Raw genomic sequence first — 22,843 nt, forward strand, 5'->3', positions numbered from 1 at the left:
AACTCAATTCAAGCTCTTGGTTTTGCTCCCTAAGGAAGTAACCTCTTTGGACTCCTATTTTCCCTTCCAGCTATTGATGCTGGATGTTGAACATCAATTGATGTTCCAAAAGGTAACAGCAGTTAAGAGGATCCTAACCAGACAAAAGGCCAGGTAAGCTAAATAATGGAGCATGCATACACACGTTTAACATTCATCCTCATCCAACTTACTCCCCAATCCAATAGTAGAGAGGAGAAATCAGTATGCCAGGCTTTGTTCCCCACAGCAGTTGCTGCTACTAACCAGGAAAAAAGTTAACTTAGATTTTATACAGTATGCTCTTCAGTACTCCAAAAGCCCCTCCACTCCTCAATATTTGCAGCTATTCTCCAGTTTCTTAATAAGCAGGGGATGGAGCTGACCCAAATTGGGCTTCTCTCCGTGGTTGGGTCTGGCCTCCATTTTAGATGCGAATTAACCCTCCGAACAGTCTTCTCAGGAGCAGGGATTCCCTTTTGTCTCCCTCTCCACCACCCTCGGCCAGCTTTTTCTCATTTCAGATTTTTCTACAAGTCACTCCTGAGTCATGCATGACGACAATTTTCACCCTATTTCTGTCACTCGGGAGGACCTCGGGGGATGGCATTTGTGCTCAGAATGAAATGTAATGAGTCCACCGGCCAGAACCGACATCCCACAGCGGCCGGGAGTCCCCTCTCCCAGGCCACGCGGTGCGCGTGGGGGCCGGGCGGAGGTGGGCCACCCAGGCCGCGCGCCCCTGCCGGCTCCTCCCCCCGCCCCTCGCGGGTACCTGGCGACGGTGGGGGCGGCGGGCAGGGGGCGGCGCTGAGCGGCGTCACGCGGTGGGGTGGGGAGCGGGCAGGTGACACCCCGGCCGCCGCCTCCCCTTTTTCAGCTCGGTCTGCGGCCGGGGCAGCAGGGGCCGCTGTGAGCAGCTCCGCGCTCGCGCCACAGCCCGCCGCCGCCCTCGGCTCCGCGCGTGGGGCGCTTCGGCTCTGCGCCCCGCGGGGTGAGTGCGAGGCTCCCAGCCCGGGGGCCGGGGCCAAACTTTTCGGGGGCGCAGAGGAGAAGAGATGGGGGCAGGGAGAGCGACCCCGGGAGCAGGGGTTCGGGAGCGGCCGGATGGAGGAACTTGGGCGCGGCGCGGGGGGAGTGGGCTCCGCGTGCGGGAGACTCGGGGGGCCTGGCCAGGCCCTCCGGGCGCTCTGGGGGGGGCGCTTCGGAAGTTATCCCACCACGGCTTGCCGGTGCGGGGGGCGAAGGCCCTTCCCGCTGGAGGGCGGGGCCGCCGCGCTCACCTGCGCCCCCCCGGGAACCCCCCGCCGCCCCCAGCATCCCAAAGGGACGGTGGTCCCCGGCCGCCGCGGGGCGTTGAGCCTTTCCGAGCGCTTCCGCGCGCGCAGGCCCGGCTGTTCCTGGCGGAGGGCAAAGGTGCTCGCGGGTGGGACTGGGGGAGAGAAGGAGCTGCTCGACCTTGGCTGCCGAGGTCACTTTCCCAGGTCGGGGATCTGGCCGCGCTAGCCACCTCAGAATTCCTGAGCCCCTTTCTCTTAGCTTCCTTCTCCTCTGGGGCGCTTTTGTGTCTGGAGGCTGGAATGAACTTGGGGCGCTGCTTCTGCAGCGGGGCGCTGCCTCCTTGGCTCCCGGAGCTGCATCCTGTCCCAGCGGCTACTGCTGGCTGAGGAGGAGGCGAGTGATGAGTACAGAGCCGTAGAGCAGGTCGTGCCGGAGATGGAAAGGGGAAAGCCTGTTGTTTTCTGCTCCATGGTATCGGTTAGTTAGGAAATGGGCCTTTCCCACCTAATCAGTCAGCGCTGCTTCAAACTTACCGGATGCAGGGACAGAGCTCTCTCGAGCTGCCTGGGGAGCTGGGACAGGAAGGATCGGGTCTCAACCCCTGACCAGCTCCCTGTGTGGTGGGAGAAACAAGTCCCACACTGACTGAAGAATAGTTTTGGCGAGCCAAGCCGTTTCCCTCTTGCTGAGATCTACCCTTGAAAAGCATTTTCACTTAACCCTAGACTCGCAGGTTACCCTTTATTTCACTGCTCGCTTTTACTGTTTCACTGCTGTGACCGAGTCATCCATACTTTGTGGCTGCCTCCGCCTTCCTACCGCTCACTTGCTGATTAATTCCCTTACTTTGTAGTTACTGCTCCTACTACTGGCCAGAAATTGTTCTCCTCAAGGTCACCGAGGACTAAAAAATTATTTTTCCCCCAATGGTAGAAATTTATCCAGCGCCTCTGTGTCAGGCACTGTTTTAAGAACTTGTAGTAACTCTTAATCCTCGCAGCGATCCTGTGACGTAGATGATATCATCCTCATTTTACCGATGAGGAAACTCAGACACGGTAACTTGCCCAAAGGCACACTCGTAATAAGGAGCAGGAGGGGGTTCCAAGCAGGGGCTCTGATCCAGCCCTGGGGCTGTTCATCACTGTGCATACTGCCTCACCTGGAGTTCCAGTCTTCCTCCTTATTTTCCTGAAGTCCTGTGCTGTTTCAAGCATCATTAACCAGGCTCTCATTCCCAGGTCCCTCTTTTCCTTCTGATGTGGCTTTGTACTACTTTAGGTTGTTTGTTTTTTTTTTAACGATTTTATAGAACTTTGTTACTTCAGCTATCACCTCTACTTATCCACCTTAAGATTTTGTGCTTTTCATGTATCTTTTTCACTTTTAGTGTAGCATCTGTCAGTGCACTTTGTAATATTCCATTTGGACTTGCTCTGCTTTGCCCCAAAGCATTTCTGTTGCCATCATTTCCATCACCATTGTCCTAGTCACCCGTGTGCAAAACTCAGCGGTCAGTCTCACATCACCCCCTCCCCATCATGAAATCTCTTCTATTCAACTTTTACCTTGTCTCCTCCTTCTAGCCTTCATCAGTCTCACCCCCTCCCTACCCTCTCTTCACCAGTCTCGCTCTTCCCCGCCCTTGAACACTCACTTATCATTTATCATATGTCATTTTCTACTGTTGGCTGTCTTCTTTCGTAAACATTCAGTGTCCACAAAAAGATTGTAAACAACTTAGGACATTAAATCTTCAGGCCTTACAACTAGCAGTTCCTTGATAATGTTTGCAGAATATGATGCAAAATGAATTAAGGTAGCACGGATGGGGTAGGTTTGATGATGGTGGAAAACTTTTTGACAGTTTCCTTTTTTTTGATGAGGAAGATTCACCCTGAGCTAAAAATCCATGCCAGTCTTCCTCTATTTTTTAGTATGTGGGCTGCCAGCACAGCATGGCTGCTAAGAGAGCGGTATAGGTCTGCCCTTGGGATCCAAACCCAGGCTGCTGAAGCGGGGGTTGCTGAACTTAACCAACTAGGCAACAGGGGCTGACCCAAACTTTTTGAGAGTTTTAAGCCAGGTTTTACAGGCTGTTAAGGAGTTTGCCTTGGTAGACATGGGGAGCCGGCAGGCATTGGAGAAGAAGGGGAGAAAAGCCTTTGCCGACTCCATGGCTGCAGGTAGGAACCCAGTTATCCGGGCCAAACGTTGTATTTAGAAGTGTACCGGCCGACCCGTGGCTTAGTGGTTAAGTGCGCGTGCTCTGCTGCTGGCGGCCCCGGTTCGGATCCGGGGCGAGCACGGACACACCGCTTCTCCGGCCATGCTGAGGCCGCGTCCCACATACAGCAACTAGAAGGATGTGCAACTATGACATACAACTATCTATTGGGGCTTTGGGGGCGAAAAATAAATAAATAAAATCTTTAAAAAAAAAAAAGTGTAATGCAACTAGAAGGATGTGCAACTATGACATACAAATATCTACTGGGGCTTTGGGGAAGAAAAAAAGGAGGAGGATTGGCAATAGATGTTAGCTCAGAGCCGGTCTTCCTCAGCAAAAAGAGGAGGATTAGAACGGACGTTAACTCAGGGCTGATCTCCCTCACAAAAAAAAAGAAAAAAAAAAGAAGTGTAATGAAGTAGGACCACGTCAGCAGAGAATCATGAATCCTCACCTCATCTTAGCAAAACCAGATGTGAAACCACAGAAAGTTACCAAAAAACCCATTTTTATTGAAAAATATAACACATACATGAAAGTGCATAAAACATAAATGAAGAGACCACCACAGTACATATATTTAGCTGTGGAATGACTGTCTTATTTTGATAGCACGTATGATAGTTGCATGAGACTATAGACGGGCCAAATAGGAATCTTTTCCCAAAACCTGTGTATAAGGTGGTATGGGCCTGGACTAAGCCTGAGAGGCATTGTCGAGAAAGAGTTGGTTGTGCTTGGGGAGATTTGAGGTGAGGAGAAAAGACTGGAAGGAGGTACCAAAATGGTGAGATTAGGGAGCCAAGAAGAGAGTTCTGACCCACCGAGCATAACTCTACCACAATGGGTATTTTGCTATTTACCTTTGTCTCTCTCCTTTTTTTCTATGCATTTTTTTTGTACATCATACTTCATATAGAATTTTAGTATTCTGTTTTCCATATAACACATAGTAAGCGTTTTTCATCTTATATAATTTCCCAAACTCCTGTTGTTTGCATTATAGTCTAGTCATCATAATGTGATTTACTTAGCTAATCCTCTGTTGTTGGATAGATATATTGGCAACAAATTATGAACAACCTAAGTTACAGTAATACTTATCTTTGCAGATATATCATTTAACAAATTGGGGTTTGTGTCTTTATGATAGTGTTTCAGAGGTAGAATTATTTTGTCAACAAATATGGTCATTTTTATGGTTCTTAATACACATCGTCTGATTTCCAAAAGAAATGTTAAAAATAGAATAGATGTGTTGTGCCTACTTTTTTCTCTCTGTGAAGACAGCAATTCAATTCAATATGAACAGTATTATTAAACTGCGTTTGCATGTTTGGCACTGTGCCCGTTTCCTAGGGCTCTTTTAACAAAGGACCACAAACTGGGTGGCTTAAAACAACCGAAATTTATTATCTCATAGTTCTGGAAGCTAGAAGGCTGAAATCAGGATGTCAACAGTGTTGATTCCTTCTGAGGGCTTTGAGGGAGAATCTGTTCCACGCCTGTCTCCTAGCTTCTGGTGACAGTGGCAGTCCTTGGCTTGTAGATGCTCTATTCCAATATCTGACTTGGTCTTCACATAGCATTCTCTCTGTCTCTGTATCTTTACATGGTTGTTTTCTCATAAGGACACCAGTCATGTTGGATTAAGGGCCCACTCTACTCTAGTATGACCTCATCTTAACTAATTACAGCTGCAAAGACCCAATTTCCAAATAACGTCACGTACTGAGGTTCTGGGGGTTAGGATGTCAACAGATCTCTTTGGGGGGACGCAATTCAACCCACAATAGGGACTATGCTAGATATTGGAATGTACATAAAAGAAAGCCTCTGTCCTCAAATCATTTCTAGTTGAGTTGAAGAAATAGGACTTTTCCTAATTTATTTAATTGTTTTTTCTCTTTTGTATGCTACATGTGCAAACATCAGTTTTAGGATAGGGAGGAATGCTATTTACAAAACAAATAATTTTGGAGCTTTTGTGAATATGGGAGCATGTTAAATTGAGAGATAACCTTGAATTTCAATAATACACATCATATTGCATGGAAAGAAGCATGCCATAAACACATTTTTAGAAAGAAATATATCTTAGATGTGTTTCTGTGACTCATCCAATTTATGTCACTCGCAAGTTATAAAAAAGTTGAAAACTAATGCAAATTTGGCACTTTATAAGTTTGGTCTTCTAAAAAAATGGAGATTTCCAATTATTTTTAATTGATGTAGGTATATTAAAAGCACATTATTACTTTGGCAAGTAATACTTTGTCTTTTTTGTTGATGGTAGAAGTAGGCACACCATTATAAGTATTTCTAAACAGACTGTTATTGAGTCAAACTAAGTTACCATATAACATATAACATGTAAGTCTGCAGTGTTAGAGACAAATCTTCATCCCTCTGGAGAAGCAGTCACACAGTCCATGAACTTGGCAGTCCAGCTTCCACGTCCCCTCTCATAAAGGTAATAGAGTCAAACTTAGCCAGAATTAGGGAGTTTCAGAAGTTGCATGTTCAACAAACATTTGAGTGTCAGCTTTGTGTCAGGCAAAATGGTCGGCAGGCTGCTAGAGCCAGTCCAGGTCTGTGTGGATTGGAGGGAGGTAAACAGTTACAGTACAGTGTCATAAACCGTGACTAACAAAGACCAGGTGTTGGGAAGCCACGCAGAGGGAGTCCGACAAAGTCATCCTCCTCAGTCCAAAGAAGGAAGAGTGGGAGTTAGGGCAGCGGAGAAGTGGGGTGAGGGGTGGGAAATCAGGCCTGCATTTAAGTTTTAATTCTTTTATTGACAATCATGAGGTGAAAAGTTTGGGCATCTTTTCGATCAGTGGTAGTTGCAATAAGGCACTTTACATGCATTTTGTCTTGAATCTTCTAAAGCCAGCAAGGACTGCGCCGTAATCCTCGTAGTACACATGGGTGCAGAAAAGTGAAGAAGGTGCTCAGATGAAGAAAGCAGAAGGGTGCTCGGGGTACACTATTAGAGTACGCAGCTGGTGTCTAAACCCGGGTATAATTACAGAGCCTGGGCTCTTCCCACTCTGCATATTAACTCTGCGGGTTGGTGTTTTAAAGGGTATAAGAGACACTAGGGCTCGGATATCATATGAGTTTTTGAGGGCCTGAGAGCAACCATAAACGTAATCCTGATTTAGACTTTTTAGGGTCAGTGGTAGAAATGTGAGAACTAGAAAAAGCGAGTTTGGCTAGCAGTCCCTCATGTAGTAACACCTTCTCCTTCCTTCTTCCAAAACCCAAATTTCTGGGTTTTGTCTTAATAGCACATGTGTGATTTATTTGTTAGTTTAGTGTCATTAAATGACATAACAGGACAGAACAAAAGTAAAGGGTGCTTGTATTTAAGGGTGACTTATCCTAAGTCTGTCCAGGGGCTTCTCTGCCCACTTCCCTTCTTACCTGTCTTTTTCCTGCCTTCTCCAGGCAGACAGTATTGTGCTGGATCCTGTGAGCCAAAAAGATTTGTGTCTCAGGAAAAAACAAACTAATGATGACCTCACATTTTTATCCCTCTGCTGTTTATCATTTACTTAGCTAGAAGGCACATGCTCATATTTACAGCCTTTTCTTTGAAATTTTAACAGGTGTGACTCTAACTTGAAGAAAGAAAGAAGGTAGAAATAACATTCTTAGGAAACCTGAGTCCAATTACTGATTATTCAGTAGCTGAGGTTGAGTTCCTGAGCAAATGTGGAATGGAATTCTAAAAATAAAGTTGGGAGAACCGCTATTCATTGTTCAAAGGGAGGAAAAAAATGAATGGTACATAAAATATTTAACATTAAATATAGTTAATTTTTTTAAACTAAAAAATATATATTAGGTTGAACATATGCACTTCCCATTTCTCTAGGTAAAATACAGTTGGATGTTGGCAGTTGCCTGTGGTTTATCCTAATACAAATACAATTTCCTTGACATCTAACCAGTTGATCTGATGAGCCTGTGCTATTCATTTCCCCATGAAGGACTGGGTGATGCCAGGCACCATGAATGCAGGCTGCTAGGAGCCTGTTCTCTGCTCTGACTGCTGGGTTACTGGCTCAACAACAGTCTGTTGTATTCATTGCAAACTTGTTGGTGCCAGTTACCCTTGTTACTGTGTTTAGATAATTTAAATGTGTGTAAATCTATGCAACATACACGTAAAAGGAAAGAGTGTTATTGTTTCTGTGAAAGGAATGTTGAATTCTTTGGAAAGATACCATAAATGTGCGTGACTACAAACGTGGGCAGGAAAACGCTAAAAAAGATCAGAGAGAAAATTGTAAAAACTTGAAAAGTAATAGCCTGAGCTCGCCTTACAAGTTTGTTTTGTTTTGTTTTTGTTTTTTAGTTTTCCACCCACTTAGAAAATGAAAACTGGAAATTGCAGGAAATAAATTCTAAGTATGGTTTATATGAAAAAAAATATCAAGGCAGAATTCTTCCTCAAGGAAAATCTTGGAACTACTTTGGGAAATTAGGGAATTAGGGGGCCGGCCCAGTGGCGCAGCGGTTAAGTGCGCGCGCTCTGCTTCGGCGGCCGGAGGGGTCGCAGGTTCGGATCCCGGGCGCACACCGACACACCACTTGTCAAGCCATGCTGTGGCGGCGTCCCATATAAAGTAGAGGAAGATGGGCACGGATGTTAGCCCAGGGCCAGTCTCCCTCAGCAAAAAGAGGAGGATTGGCATGGGTGTTAGCTCAGAGCTGATCTTCCTCACAAAAAAAAATAAAAAAAATTAAAAAAGAAAATTAGGGAATTAATGCACATTTATGTGCCTTAAGGTAAAGTAAATGTTTATGGTGTGTACATAATTTTTTGATTTTTTACTATAAACAATTTTTTTTTTTTGGTGAGGGAGATTGGCCCTGAGCTGACACCTGTTGCCAGTCTTCCCCTTTTTGCTTGAGGAAGGGTGGCCCTGAGCTAACATCTGTGCAGTCTTCTTCTATTTTGTATGTGGGACTCTGCCACAGCATGGCTTGATGAGTGGTGTAGGTCGATGCCTGGGATTCGAACCTACAAACCCCGGGCCGCTGAACTGGAGCGCACCAAACTTAACCATTGCGCCACCGGGCGGCCCCTATAAACAATTTTTTTGATTAACCAACCAGAACCAGTCAAAATTGCTGCTGCTAGTAGTCTGACTGTAATATTTTATGCTGTAGCTTAGTGAGTAGTCAGAAGCTTTGCCTCTGGGTTTAGTCTGTGCATCTACATTAATAAAGATAAAGAGGAACTTTGCAAATGTAAAAAGCACAGTCCATGTGGATTTTTTTCCTTTGCTTACCATACTATGCAAATGGTACATAATCAGTTCATACTTCTTATTTTAAATTAGACTTTTAGCATCCATATAACATTTGTTTATTTTAATAATGTGAACAAATATGTAGAACTTTGAGCTGGTTCCTACCTCCCTTAAATGATTTCCAAAAAATTGAAAGCAAAAATATACAATATAGCATTAGCTAGAGTCTATTTTATTTTTTTTAGACTTTTTTTTTTATAATTTTTATTTATTTATTTATTTCCCCCAAAGCCCCAGTAGATAGTTGTATGTCATAGCTGCACATCCTTCTAGTTGCTGTATGTGGGACGCAGCCTCAGCATGGCCGGAGAAGCAGTGTGTCGGTGCGCGCCTGGGATCCAAACCCCGGGCGGCCAGCAGTGGAGCGCGCGCACTTAACCGCTAAGCCACGGGGCCGGCCCACGAGTCTATTAAACTTGATAAATTTCTTAGTGCTGTTAAGCTGACAAGTTGAAATGGGCAAAGTATAACTTATTTGAGACTCAAATAGTAATTATAGAAGTATAGTAATTATTTTTTTTTTAATTTTATTTATTTATTTTTCCCCCAAAGCCCCAGTAGATAGTTGTATGTCACAGTTGCACATCCTTCTGGTTGCCATATGTGGGACGCAGCCTCAGCGTGGCCGGAGAAGCGGCGCGTAGGTGCACGCCCGGGATCCAACCCCGGGCGGCCAGCAGCGGAGCGCCCGCACTCAACCGCTAAGCCACGGGGCCGGCCCAGAAGTATGGTAATTATTTTCTGAAGCATTATGAGTTAATGAAAAAAGACCAAATTTGTAAAAGGAGAAAAATAAGACTCTGTTATAGTATTAGCTTTTATTGAGCACATGTTATGTGCCAGGCACTGTGCTAAATTCTAAGTATGCTGTATCTCACTTAATCTTCACAAAAGCCCTATGAGGAAGGTGATATTTTCTCATTTTATAGACAAGGAAATTGATGTAATAGAAGTTAACTTGCCCAAGGTCATGTGGTTAGTAAGTAGCAGCACGGGGAATCAGATGTAGTTCATTCTGAACTCCAGTGCCCGTATGCCCATGCTCTTACTACTTTATAACGCTGATAACTTACTCTAAGCAGTTTATTGGAGAGGTGACTATAGACAGCATCAGCAGAGAGCAGACACAGGGGAAGGAGGCAGCCAATACAGGGTGTGTTAGTGAAGATGCTGTTAATATCACTGTGGGCACCTGAGTTTCGCTCCCACTGGGAGATGCCTCAGAGTTATCCCCAAGGGGTGAAGAATTGAAAACTTTGCTGGGACGTGAGCATGTACATAATTTTTTAAAGTGTAGATAATTTTTTAAAAGACATGTTAAAGTTCCGGAAAGGACCGTAGAGGTCATTTAGGCCAACCCTCTCTTTTACAGGTGAGGGAGCAGAGGCCCAGCGAGGCCAAGTCATTTGGCCAAGGCCACAGGCCTATTTTAGCATGCTGGGACCAGAAGTAAGTTCTCCTGATGAAAGTCCAAGTGCTTTTCTAACTTACTAATCATTTTCTCTTTCTTAACCTTAACTCTGAAGATGGCTTCATTACTGAATTTTTGAAGCTCCTAAATTGCCCCACCCCATCCTTGTCTCTAAGTAACAACAATAATTAATCCTGTAGACTTTACTGTAGAATATGGGCGGGGCAAGGATTATGCTTCCCTGTGTCACAGGTGGGAGAACCAAAGCTCAAAGCAATGCAATGATGTATCTAGTCCTGGGGCCTACCTGTTATAAAACCTAACCCTGAACTACGACTGAAAGTGTAAAAGAAGAAAAATACATTACCTTAGCAAAGATGACAAAACCATGCAGCCCAAGCCATGCTATCTCAGCCAGCAATCCCTTCCTGTCTTCATTCTCCATCCTCAGCCTGAGTTCTTTCCCTTTAGGTGACTGTCTGTCTCCTGGAAGTAGCATCTGTGGGACTGGGTAGAGGTGAGGTCAGTGGAGACTGAGTGCTCACTGCTTTGCTGGGCACCCCCTAAAAAAAAATCTGTCAACCCCCAACCTTTGGTCTTCAGCATTTCATCAGTAGACAGAGCAAGGATAGGTTGTTAGCTCTCTCCTATTAAAAAGCAAATACGGGCTGCAACTGCTGCTGCTGTTTCTCCTCTGTCCTTCTTTGCGTTTTTATTTCACAAAAAATCTTTTTTTTTGCTGTTTAATACTTTTTTTAATTTTTATTATTTATTTATTTATTTATTTACTTACTGGTCAGGAAGATTGTCCCTGAGCTAACATCTGTGCCAATCTTCCTCTATTTTGTATGTGGGACTCTGCCACAGCATAGCTTGATGAGTGGTGTGTATGTTCACACTCAGGATCCAAACCTGTGAACCCCGGGCCGCCAAATCGGAGCGCGTGAACTCAACCTCCATGCCACCCGGCCAGCCCAATACTTTTTTTTTATTGATGTCATAATAGTTTATAACATTGTGAGATTCCAATTGTACATTATTATTTGTCAGTCACCATATAAATGCACCACCTCACGCCTTGTGCCCAGCCCCCAACTCCCTTCCGCCTGGTAGCCACCAAACTGTTCTCTCTGTCCATGCGTTAGTTTATATTCCACATATGAGTGAAGTCATACAGTGTTTGTCTTTCTCTGTCTGGTTTATTTCACTTAGCATAATACCCTCCAGGTCCCTCCATGTTGTTGCAAATGGGACGATTTTGTCTTTTTTTATGGCTGAGTAGTATCCCATTGTATATATATACCACATCTTCTTTATCCAATCATCTGTCAGTGGACACTTGGGTTGCTTCCACGTCTTGGCTATAGTGAATAATGCTGCAATGAACATAGGGGTGCATAAGCCTCTTTGGATTGTTGATTTCAAGTTCTTTGAATAAATACCCAGAAGTGGGATAGCTGGATCATAGGGTATTTCTATTTTTAATTTTTTGAGGAATCTCCATACTGTTTTCCATAGAGGCTGCACCAGTTTGCATTCCCACCAGCAGTGAATGAGGGTCCCTTTTCTCCACATCCTCTCCAACATTTGTTATTTTTTGTCTTGGTGGTTATAGCCATTCTCACGTAAGATGATATCTTAGTGTAGTTTTGATTTCCATTTCCCTGATGATTAGCGATGTTGAGCATCTTTTCATATGCCTATTGGACATCTGTATTTCTTCCTTGGAAAAATGTCTGTTCGTATCCTCTGCCCATTTTTTGATCAGGTTATTTGTTTTTTTGTTGTTCAGTTGTGTGAGTTCTTTATATATTATGGAGATTAACCCCTTGTTGGATATATGATGTGCAAATATTTTTTCCCAGCTGGTGGGTTGTCTTTTCATTTTGATCCTGGTTTCGTTTGCCTTGCAGAAGCTCTTTAGTCTGATGAAGTCCCGCTTGTTTATTTTTTCTTTTTTTTCCCTTATCCAAGTAGACAGGGGATTCAAAAAGATCCCTCTAAGACCGATATCAAAGAGTCGCTCTTCGATATCGGCAGAATATAGGCAGAAAATATAGGCAGAAAAATAGGCAGAAAATATCTGCCTACATTTTCTTCTAGGAGTTTTATAGTTTCAGGTCTTACCTTCGAGTCTTTGATCCATTTTGAGTTAATTTTTGTGTATGGCGACAGATAATGGTCTCCTTTCATACTTTTGCATGTGGCTGTCCAGTTTTCCCAGCACCATTTATTAAAGAGACTTTCCTTTCTCCATTGTATGTTCTTAGCTCCTTTGTTGAAGATTAGCTGTCCATATATGTGTGGTTTTATTTCTGGACTTTCAATTCTGTTTCATTGATCTGTAAATCTGTTTTTGTACCAGTACCGTACTGTTTTGATTATTATAGCTTGGTAATATATTTTGAAGTCAGGGATTGTGATGCCTCCAGCTTTGTTCTTTTTTCTCAGTATTGCTTTAGCTATTCGGGGTCTTTTGTTGCCCCATATGAATTTTAGGGTTCTTTGTTCTATTTGCATGAAGAATGTCATTGGGATTCTGATTGGGATTGCATTGAATCTGTAGATTGCTTTAGGTAGTATGGACATTTTAACTGTGTTTATTCTTCCAATCTATGTGCATGAGATATCTTTCCATTTCTTTATGTCATCATCTATTTCTTTCAATAATGTCTTATAGTTTTCATTGCATAGGTCTTTCACCTCCTTCATTAAATTTATTCCTAGATATTTTGTTTTGTTGTGATTGTAAATGGGATTGTATTCTTGAGTTCTCTTTCTGTTAGTTTGTTGTTAGAGCATCGAAATGCAACTGATTTTTGTAAACCCTGCAACTTTGCTGTAGTTGTTGATTATTTCTAATAGTTTTCTGGGGGATTCTTTAGGGTTTTCTATATATAAAATCATGTTGTCTGCAAACAGCGAGGGTTTCATTTCTTCCTTGCCTATTTGGATTCCTTTTATTCCTTTTTCTTGCCTAATTGCTCTGGCCAGAACTTCCAGTGCTATGTTGAACTTGTTTACAGACATGATCTCAGTTCCTGTTGCATCCCTGTGTGGTATGTGCTCTTAACTCAGTTTTAGAGACCAAAACTCTGAGGCTCCAAGAAATTTAAGTGATTTTTGCCAAGGTCACCTGGATGGTGAGAAGCAGACCCGGGTCTAGAATACAGGTATTCTGACTATACACCCTGCTACTTACTGCATGTGGCCTTAGAGTCTGTTTCCTCTTCGTTAGAAAAAAAGCTGGAAGTAGCGGGAGAGGGCAGTTGATATGCTTATGAAATAGGAGAATTGAGAAGTTTGCATGTGATAGCGTATAATTTACATTCTGCTTTTTTCCAAAAAAGATTTGAAAATGCTTACAGTAAATATATTAAAATCCAAGCATAGAAGGGGAAAATCTAGGTAATGTAGTTGTTTTAAATGGAACACTAAGTTTTAACTATTAGCCGGGAGCTCACATTGAAAGAGTAAGAGAATGTTTCTATAACTCTGATGGTTTCATTTTTTAACATAAAACATACATTTGTAAGGTAGTATTTTTTTCCCCTAGAAATAAATTGTAAAAGGGATTTATCAAGTAGGTTCTTATAAAAAGGATCTTGAATTGCTTCATATATAATACTTTCAATAACGGTTTTGCTAAAAGTGTGAAGATATTTTTTAAATTAATATTGGTTCTTGATGACTCATTTATTATGGACATTAATGAAGGTAAACTCTTTGAAAGCATTGCTCCAAAGCTTCCAGGACTAGGCTAAGAAAGTCTCGGTTCTCATGATGATATTCAATAACAACTCACATTAGGTGCAGCAGGGCTTCTCAAACATGAGGCTGGTCTAGGGATAGACTTCAGAAGGTCCATAAACTGTCCAAAACATCAAATTTGTATATACATGTAATCTCTAGGGAGGAGGCCCATAGCACCATAGTCTCAAAGGTTAAAACCAAATTTATTTAGAAAAGACATGAAATAATATATGTAAAATGCTTAATAAAATTTATCTTGCTATATACATGAAAAGGAATAGCCTTTGATGTTAATGTTAGAATTGGGCATATACAGTTGACATGAACCAACTATGCAGACTTTATCCATGTTATAAGGACACAGTTAGTTCAGATAGTTAGAAAAGAGTGATCACCTTCTGCATCCGTGGTAGTTTTCATTTCTCTTGTTCTAGTTCTCTAGGAAGAAAGGTTTCTACTTTTTAAATGTTAAATCAATATTCATTCATTTATGAAACAAACATTGGCTATTTGCTATGTGCTAGACCCTAGAGATGTAAAAATCTAGACGTCATCTCCTCTTCTCATTTCTTTCTTTTTCTCATGCCCACAATCCAAATTAGCAGCAGTCACGTCAGCTGTGTCCACAAACTGTATCCTGAATCCATCTACTTCAGTAAGCTCCTAAGCCTGCTGTCTCCCTACGATCAATTCTCTACTGAGCAACCAAATTAATTTTTTAAAACATAAGGCAAATCATATCACTGCTTTGCTTAAAAGCCTCTGATGACTTTCAGTTTGGCAAGATGTAAACAGTTCTGGAGATGGATGGTAGTGATGGTTGCACAACAATACGAATGTACTTAATACCATTGAACAATACACTTAAAAATGGTTAAGATGGTAAATTTTATATGTAGTTTATCATAATTTAAACCAAAGAAAAGTAAATAGTCATACTAAAAAAAAAAGGGGAAAAAAAAGCCTCTGATGGTTTCCCATTGTACCTGGAATAAAACCTTGGCTCTTTAACTGAGGCCTCGGGAGCCTGCACACCCACTTCTCCGAGTTATCCAGCATCACTCTCTCCCTTATGCTCTGCTTTCTGTTCCTCTGACATACTAAGTTTGTTCCTGCCTCCAGGCGTTTCCCTTGCTGTCTCCTCTAGGACCACTCGCCCCTCAGATCTTAAATGTTCTGGGTTTTTCTGACTACCCTTCTGTTGCAGTCTTCTGCCCTTGGTGACCCTGTCACATTACTCTGTCATGTTTCATTTCTTTATAGCTTTTGCCACTGTCTTATTTATGTTTGTGTTTATCTTTGTTTACCTATGTGTCTTCCTACAAGAAAGTAAACTCCATGAGAACAGGGATCTTGCTGTAGCCCTGGTGTCAAGAGGGGTGCTTGGCATGTAGTAGGTGCCCTGATATTCATGGAATAAATGAATGGAGATGCGGTCCCTTCCCCCAAGGACCTTGCAGTTTCTGATACTGAGTCTCAGGAGCCCTGAGTTGTGATTGTGAGCAAGGTCTTTGAGAGCCTCTCAGCTGGGTCTCATGTGGAGAATGGGCAACTGGTTCTGTCCAGAATAAAACGATGTGGGAAGGAGGAGGAGGAGAGAATGGTGTTGGGGCACAAGAGTCAAAAACACGTGAACTGTTTCCTCTCATTCAAGGATGGAGAGAAACTTTTCCTCTTTTCTATCTCCCTCCCCGTCTAGAAGAAAAAGAAGAGAAAACAAAAATATAGCTACATATCAGTATCCAGGCATGAACCCTGCCCAAGCCAAGCTTAAAATGAAAATGGCGTAAGATACCATGTATCACATTCCTGTAAACACCTGACTCCTCTGGACCGTTTGCTCTTAGAGGGTCCATTATGAGCATTCAATTGTGTTAGTCAATAAGACCGTCTTGCCAAAATAAGACCAAAATCTTACCAATCTTCCTATCATTCCAGAATTATCTTCTCTAGAACGCATTTCCCCAGTGACAATCAAAACTCATCCTGCTGTCATACCACAGGTAGTTTTGTGGATAACTGGACTTTCATGAAAGTTCATCTTTTTTGTTAGTACTTTTCATGGTAAATATAGAAAAAGGTGTAGAGATTTGTGATATAGACAGATTTTTTGTGCTTGATTTAGAAAATAATACTTCTGTATAATCAGAAAAGTCATATTTTCAGACTATGATAATAGTATATGCTAATTTTAGAAATATGGAAAACATAACAAAGAATAACAAAACAAAACAAAAAAAAACTTTTGACAAAAAAGAAAACAGACATCGTCCATAATCCCACCAACTAGAAATTACCATTGCTAACATTTTGGTAAATTGCTTTGCAGCTTCTTGTAGGCTTTTTTGTGTATGTGTGTGAGGAAGATCAGCCCTGAGCTAACATCCATGCCAATCCTCCTCTTTTTTTTTTTTTTCCTGAGAAAGACCGGCCCTGAGCTAACATCTATTGCCAATCCTCCTCCTCTTTTTCTGTTTTTCTCTCCAAAGCCCCAGTAGACAGTTGTACGTCATAGCTGCGCATCCTTCTAGTTGCTGTATGTGGGACGCCGCCTCAGCATGGCTGGACAAGCGGTGCATCGGTACGCGCCCGGGATCCGAACCCGGGCCTCCAGTAGCGGAGTGTGTGCAGTTAACCACTAAACCGTGGGGCCGGGTTCTTTTGTAGGCATTTTTAAAAAGGTTGTTGAAGTTTTTCGTGGGGAAAAAAATTGGGTACTATTTAGATGAAGTACAAGAACTGTCTCCTAGTATACTTTAAAAAAAAACTTTATAAGCGTTTCAACATGGAAATTTTATTTCTTCCTTTTTAAAAAACTCATGGAAATTTCCAAACGTTTATAAAAGTAGAGAGAATAATATAAAGAACTGGATGTACACATCACCCAGGCTCATGGCCAATCTTATTTCATCTGTAAATATTTCAGTATATCTCCAAAAGATAAGGACTTAAAAAAAATTGCCACAATACCATTATCACACCTACAAAGTTAAAAATAATCCATTAACACCATCACATATCCAATCAACAGGAAATTTAAAATATATATATATATAAATCAGGTTATGACTAAAAGTGCAGTCATGTAGAGCTTCTTGGCTAATAAGATGATATGCAGTCCACTTAACAAATTATATAAAGTTACAAGAAAAGATTAAAAACAATAGAAATTTACTTAGCAGTCCTTATCTCATGTAGATGAACATTATATTATTAAACAATTTGGCAGTATATTTCAATAACTTTGCTATTTCTTTATTCTCAATGTTTAATTTAAAATGCAGTGTCCACCTATGGCAAATGAATTTTTAAAACTCTTATCCATTTTGGGGGCTAGTACCGGGAAAAAGTGTGCACTGGGTACATAAAAATCAGCAGTTTGAAATGTCCCCATATGATACATTTAATACTTTTTCCTAAAGCTATAGATACTTTACCTGAAGTGAAATAAAAATGAGACAATGTTAGGCATATGCTCTGTTACATTAATAAAGCAGAGCAAAACCATTTATTCTTATGGTTTATATCAGTAGTAGAAATAATTTTTATGCTCTTAAAGGGTACATGATAACTTAAAAAAAAAAAATCCTGAAAGTCTCTGAGTAATTTATTCCTATTTCAGTTATTGTGAGGGTGTAACAGAGAGAATTCAGGGAACAGCAAGAAAATTTGAATTTACATGGCTGAGAGACTAGTTTATCAGGAATCAGAGGGAGAAGGGAGGGTAGAGGGTGAATGGAGTCCAGTTAATGAAGTCTATGGTCAGGAATTCCAGCTTAGTTCAAAACTCCATTACAAACTGCTGGAGGATTCTGAAAAGAGAAAAGATCTGGTCAGAGGTGCTTTGAGCTGGGCAACTCAGGTTGCTGGCTTGTCACACTGTTAGTGGAAAGGAAACTAGCGTGTAAAAGAGGAGAGGCTTACCCCTTGGTCCAGCACAGAGCCTAGACAGGTATCTGCCTGTATGGATGGAAAGGAAAGAGAGGGCAGAGTAAATGAAGGAAAAGTACAGAGGAGGCAGGTCTGGATAAGGGAGGGATAAGAGGCCAAGGTTTGGAGCCTGGAAATATGAGTGGATTGTGGTGCCAAAATTGGTCTTAGGGAAACTGGGTCAGGGAAATGTTTTAGATGAGATTCTGGAAATTCCGTTATTTCTCTTCCTTGGTAATCATTGCAGGTTGAGTGAACAAATTACATGCTCATTTGTAGAATTTGAGACATTTAACCAAGGTGGCCTCTTCTGGAGAATTCCTTTATGATGGGGCATTTAGAGATTTAGCAATTGTCGAAAAATTTCAAAGATCAGATGGTTAAAACTCATAATGGTAGTTAAAGCCAGAATAACTCCAATTTCTCCCTCGCCTCTCCTCCCCTACCAGGAGGAAAATCCATGGAAGCTATTTAAGTATCTTGTGTAAAACTAACTAGAAAGAAAAAGTCTGTCTTTGTTTACCTAGAAAGACATTTATAAATATTCACCATGACCACTTTTATAGGACAGTCATTGTTTTGATCTTGCATTATCTGCAGTTTCTGTTTGTTGACATTGAGCTATTGTTTGAAAGGGCCGTAGCTGGAGGGGCCCACACTGAGACCAGAACTAGACTATGTTCTTCTATCCAGATAAAAAGTGGGGGGAAATGTTAGTCTTTCTAAGTTGTTGCTTCTGGAATCTTTCATATCAAAATTATTTAACTTAAAAATTAAATAATGCTATTTAGCAATACTATACTTTATTACAAATGCATTTTACATACATTATGCATTAAATCAACTTGTCTACTAGCCTAGAAGTATAACTGCACTTTCTTTGTGAAGATCTTTTCTTTGGTTTAAATAACCAAATTATAAATTTTGTTCTGAATTGGAGATGTCTTTTGCAGACATGGAATAAATGTACATCCTCTGTGGTCCTAAATCTGCGTTAGTTTTTAATTTGTTAAATAGGCCTGAGATACCTTAATAACAATCATTTTCTTAGAACTGAATGAAGAAGGTGGTAGATACAGGAACAGTCTGCTAATCCAGAGGCTGTTTATCATGAAGTTTAAATACCCAAAATGCTATTGAAAATTAGTAAGAAAGCAGAGAAATCATCCCTGAGCAGAGAAAACAGTGTCCTGAAGTCCACCGAGTTCTCGATCCACAGGGAGACCCTCTGGTTTTTAATCACAGTCCATTTAGCGTTATTTTAAACCTTCCAGCATCATTGATTATCTCATTTCCCATCCCATAGCAGATTAGGGACAGCAAATTAGAATGAGTAGGATCTTATAGAGACAAAAATGCTGGTAACAAACAGTGGCGTGGCTGATAAGCTGATAGGGAGGGGACAGGAAATCTGTTAAAAGCAGATGCAGGTATTTGAAGTGCCTGGCAATTTGGAACTTTTTAGTGTAGGGCAAAGGTGCGTAGCTGTAGACATGGACAATTCCAGAGGGCACTGCTGTGATACTGATGCTCTTAGTAACATCCCTGAGTCATCCAGAAAAGTTCAGTGTATAAGACGATTGAAATCTTTCAAAAAATGTTTTACATTTTTCTATCAGAAGCACTTTTTAAAGTGATTACACCCACAGATAAGCATTTCAGTTATCTAAAATATTTACTTCTGTGGAAGAATGCATTCCTGGACGAGGCTGAATAAATGAATTGTACCCATAGATAGAAAGCAGGATGAATTAATCTTACTATTGGTTACTTTTCTTATCCACATTTCTCTTTGAGGACCATTTGTTTTTCTTCCTTTTATGGGTTTATCTATATATTTTATGGTTGTGTACTGTTATGTACATGTGTATTACAGTACTTTCCTTATGTTAAATTTATAGTGGGAAAGACCATTATGATTTTTGTTCTCTCTAGGATTCATCAATCCACATGACCTACCCATCCTCCTCTGGGTGCCATCTCCCTCCCCTGATGGAGCTCTATGCCCCATACCTATTCCCGAGGAGCTTATATTCTAGAGTGTTATTGGGGAGTGGGAGGATCAGACAGTAAACAAATGAATGTAGAATCTTGGTGACATATATGTAAATAATGATGAAAAGTGCTATGGAGAAAAGTAAGGAATAAAGATAGGGAAGCACGTGTTGGTGGAGTCGTGAAGGGGACATTTTAACAGAGATCTGAAGGAAGTGAAGGGGTAGCCAAAGCAGATATCTGCAAGAAGGGAATTCCAGGTTGTAGGGACAGTAGTTTCAAATGCTTTGAGGCAGGGGTATTCTTGGTGTGTTCAAGGAAGAGTGAGGAGCCCAGTGTGGCTGTAGCTAAGTAGGAGAAGAGCGGAGAGAGTGGAAAGGTCAGAGAGGTAGTCAGGGCCCAGATCATGTAGGACCTTGTAGCCCGTTATAAGAACTTTGACTTTTGGTGTGAGTGAGGTGGGAAGACATTGGTGCATTTTAAGCAAAGAAGTGACATGCCTTGGATGTTTTTTATTTTGTTTTGTTTTTTCTTTAATATGAAGAATACATTGAAGAGGAACAAAGGGGAAATCAGGGAGACCAGTTGAGAGACTGTTGCAATAATTCAGATAAGAGAGGACAGTGACTTTGACCACCATGGTTTGCTTCTAGAATATGTTTAGAGAGAGTTGTCAGGATTTGCTGATGGGTTTGATGTAGGAGTGAAAGAAATGGAGGCTTTCTCCCATATTCAAAGGTACTACATGTCTGGGTGGACTGGCTAGAATTTCCCTGTTTTTCCATTGCCACATCTGAATCAAAGTGTTACTTGTTCACTTACATGAGAAAATAAAACTCTCCTTTTTTTGAATGTCTCTCCCTCAGGCTTGGTTCTCTCTTGCCTTTCTTAACCCTCTTTGTCTGTCATTTTCTCTTCAGTCCCACGTGCATTGTGGACTTTGGCATCTGACTCATCCAGCTGCTATCTGCTATCGCTCTGGGAGACTTCAAAACCTTTTCAGAAGCTGACTTATGAGTAGCTGTGTCAGACAAAGTTCCTTGTCTGACCCATCTGTGATAACCTCTACAACACTCAAACCACTTGCTTTCATAGCCAGTCTCTGGGCCTTATCACCTGGAAATGTGTCAAGAAGAAATCATTAGCTGTAATATCCCATCTTCAGACCACAGCCTCTAGCTTTTTGGCTCTCTTATACCTCCCTCTCTTCACTCTCAGAGAGACCTTAGTTTTCCCTCAGTCTCTCAGCTCTCTACTTGTATCACTTTCATATTTGTCTGGCAAAGCCCTAACTCGAGATTAACCCTACAGTCGTCCTCTGCACATACACCCAGGCAGCTGAACAGTTTTGCAGAAAACTGGGTAAAATGGCGAATTGATAATCTATCAATTCATGGTTTCTAGTCTCAGCTCAACTCTAACCAACATTACTTAATCCTTTCACTCAGTGACTCTCAACCTTGGCAACATAATAGAATCTTCTGGAAACTTAAAAAAAATCCCAATGCCCAGGCTGCCCAGGCCAATTAAATCTGAAATTTTTAGGTGGGACTCAAACGTCAGTATTTCTTACTGTTCTCTGGGTGATTCCAATATGGAACCAAGATTGAGAACCAGGGCTTTAAACTTGTCCTTGAAGGATTTGCATTTCCCATTCCTCTCAAAAGCTATCCTGTTCTTTCCCTACTCTCCAAAACTCCCTACCTAACCCTATTTTATCAACCCTCAGCAATTGACTTCACCTCCTACTTTGCTAGAAAAATTAGAGCTTTTGTCAGTGAATCCCTTAATTTTTTTTGTCCCCATTTAGTCAACTGAACATTTAACTGGGGCCTAGTTTGTGCTGGGCATTGAGTATAGAGTGGTGGACAGGACAGATTAGCCCAGTCCTTCCTGGAAGTTACAGCCTAGTGCCACATGTAGGCAGGGAAATTAGGCAACCACAGCACATGGTAAGTGCTGTGGTGAGGCACTGAGGCGTTATTGGAGAACATAGGGAGGGCCCTAATCCGGACGTGGGCCCCACAGAAGGCTTTCTTCCCCTTCCTAACTCATCTCTGTCCTGCCCTGCTTTCACTGTTCCCTTCTGGGAGGAGGAGGTGTCACCTTGCTCCAGTGGAGGAAGAGCACCACCTCGCAGGCCTCTGTCTCCATCCCCTCCATTTCTCCTCCAGACTTTCATTGGTTGTTTCTCCTTGTTTCTCTCTTTTGTTTCTTCCTCTCACTATAAAAATACTTAAGGTTTTACCAAAATGATAAAGCTTGATTTTGCACCTCCTTCCTCGTTTCTCACCTTCACAAGCAAGCCTCTTGAGAGTGACCTGTTCGATGTCTTCAATTGCTCCTCTGTCTTTATAGTTTGGCTTCTGCCTTATCACTCTACTTACTTTCCCCTCCTAAGTCACATGGGCTTCCAGGTTAACTCGAGTCAGTGGAGACCATTCAGCTCTGTCACACTGGACATCTCTGTGCATTTGACTGTGTTCATCACTGTCTCCTTCTTCAGAATTTTCCCCTATTTTTGTTTCTGTGATTCTGCATGAACTCAGTTCTCCTCGTGTCTTTTTTACTCTTCCTTTTTCATCTTCTTTGTGAGATTCCCTCCCTCAGCTTACCTCTTAAATGATGGTATTGTCTAAGGGTTTGTCCTTAGACCACTGTTTTTCTCATTTATCTATTACTGTGGTTTTATTCACCATCTAGATGTGAAAACTTCCAAAATCTGTATCTTCAGCCTTCACCTTTCTCCCAACTGCCTGCTGACCATCTCCACCTTAATGTCCCACAGGCTTGTCACACTGAAATTCACGAGTCCCTTGCCCCTTAAACCTGTTTCTCTTTCTGTGATCTTTATCTCATCTGCTGACACCTCCATGAACATATCCTGCACATAGTCCC

At 41.8% G+C, this 22,843-nt stretch overlaps 1 protein-coding gene across 1 annotated transcript in view; it reads left to right on the forward strand.

Moving 5' to 3' along the window:
- The first annotated feature begins 933 nt into the window (after positions 1-933).
- Positions 934-22,843, forward strand: part of ELOVL7 (ELOVL fatty acid elongase 7) — a 75,429-nt gene continuing 53,519 nt past the window's right edge. The window contains exon 1 of the mRNA XM_058564034.1: positions 934-1,012. The gene's annotated coding sequence lies outside the window, so the exon portion shown is untranslated. The remainder of the gene's footprint in view (positions 1,013-22,843) is intronic.

This window comes from Diceros bicornis, chromosome 20 (assembly GCF_020826845.1).
Source record: "Diceros bicornis minor isolate mBicDic1 chromosome 20, mDicBic1.mat.cur, whole genome shotgun sequence".
Taxonomy (NCBI): Eukaryota; Metazoa; Chordata; class Mammalia; order Perissodactyla; family Rhinocerotidae; genus Diceros; species Diceros bicornis.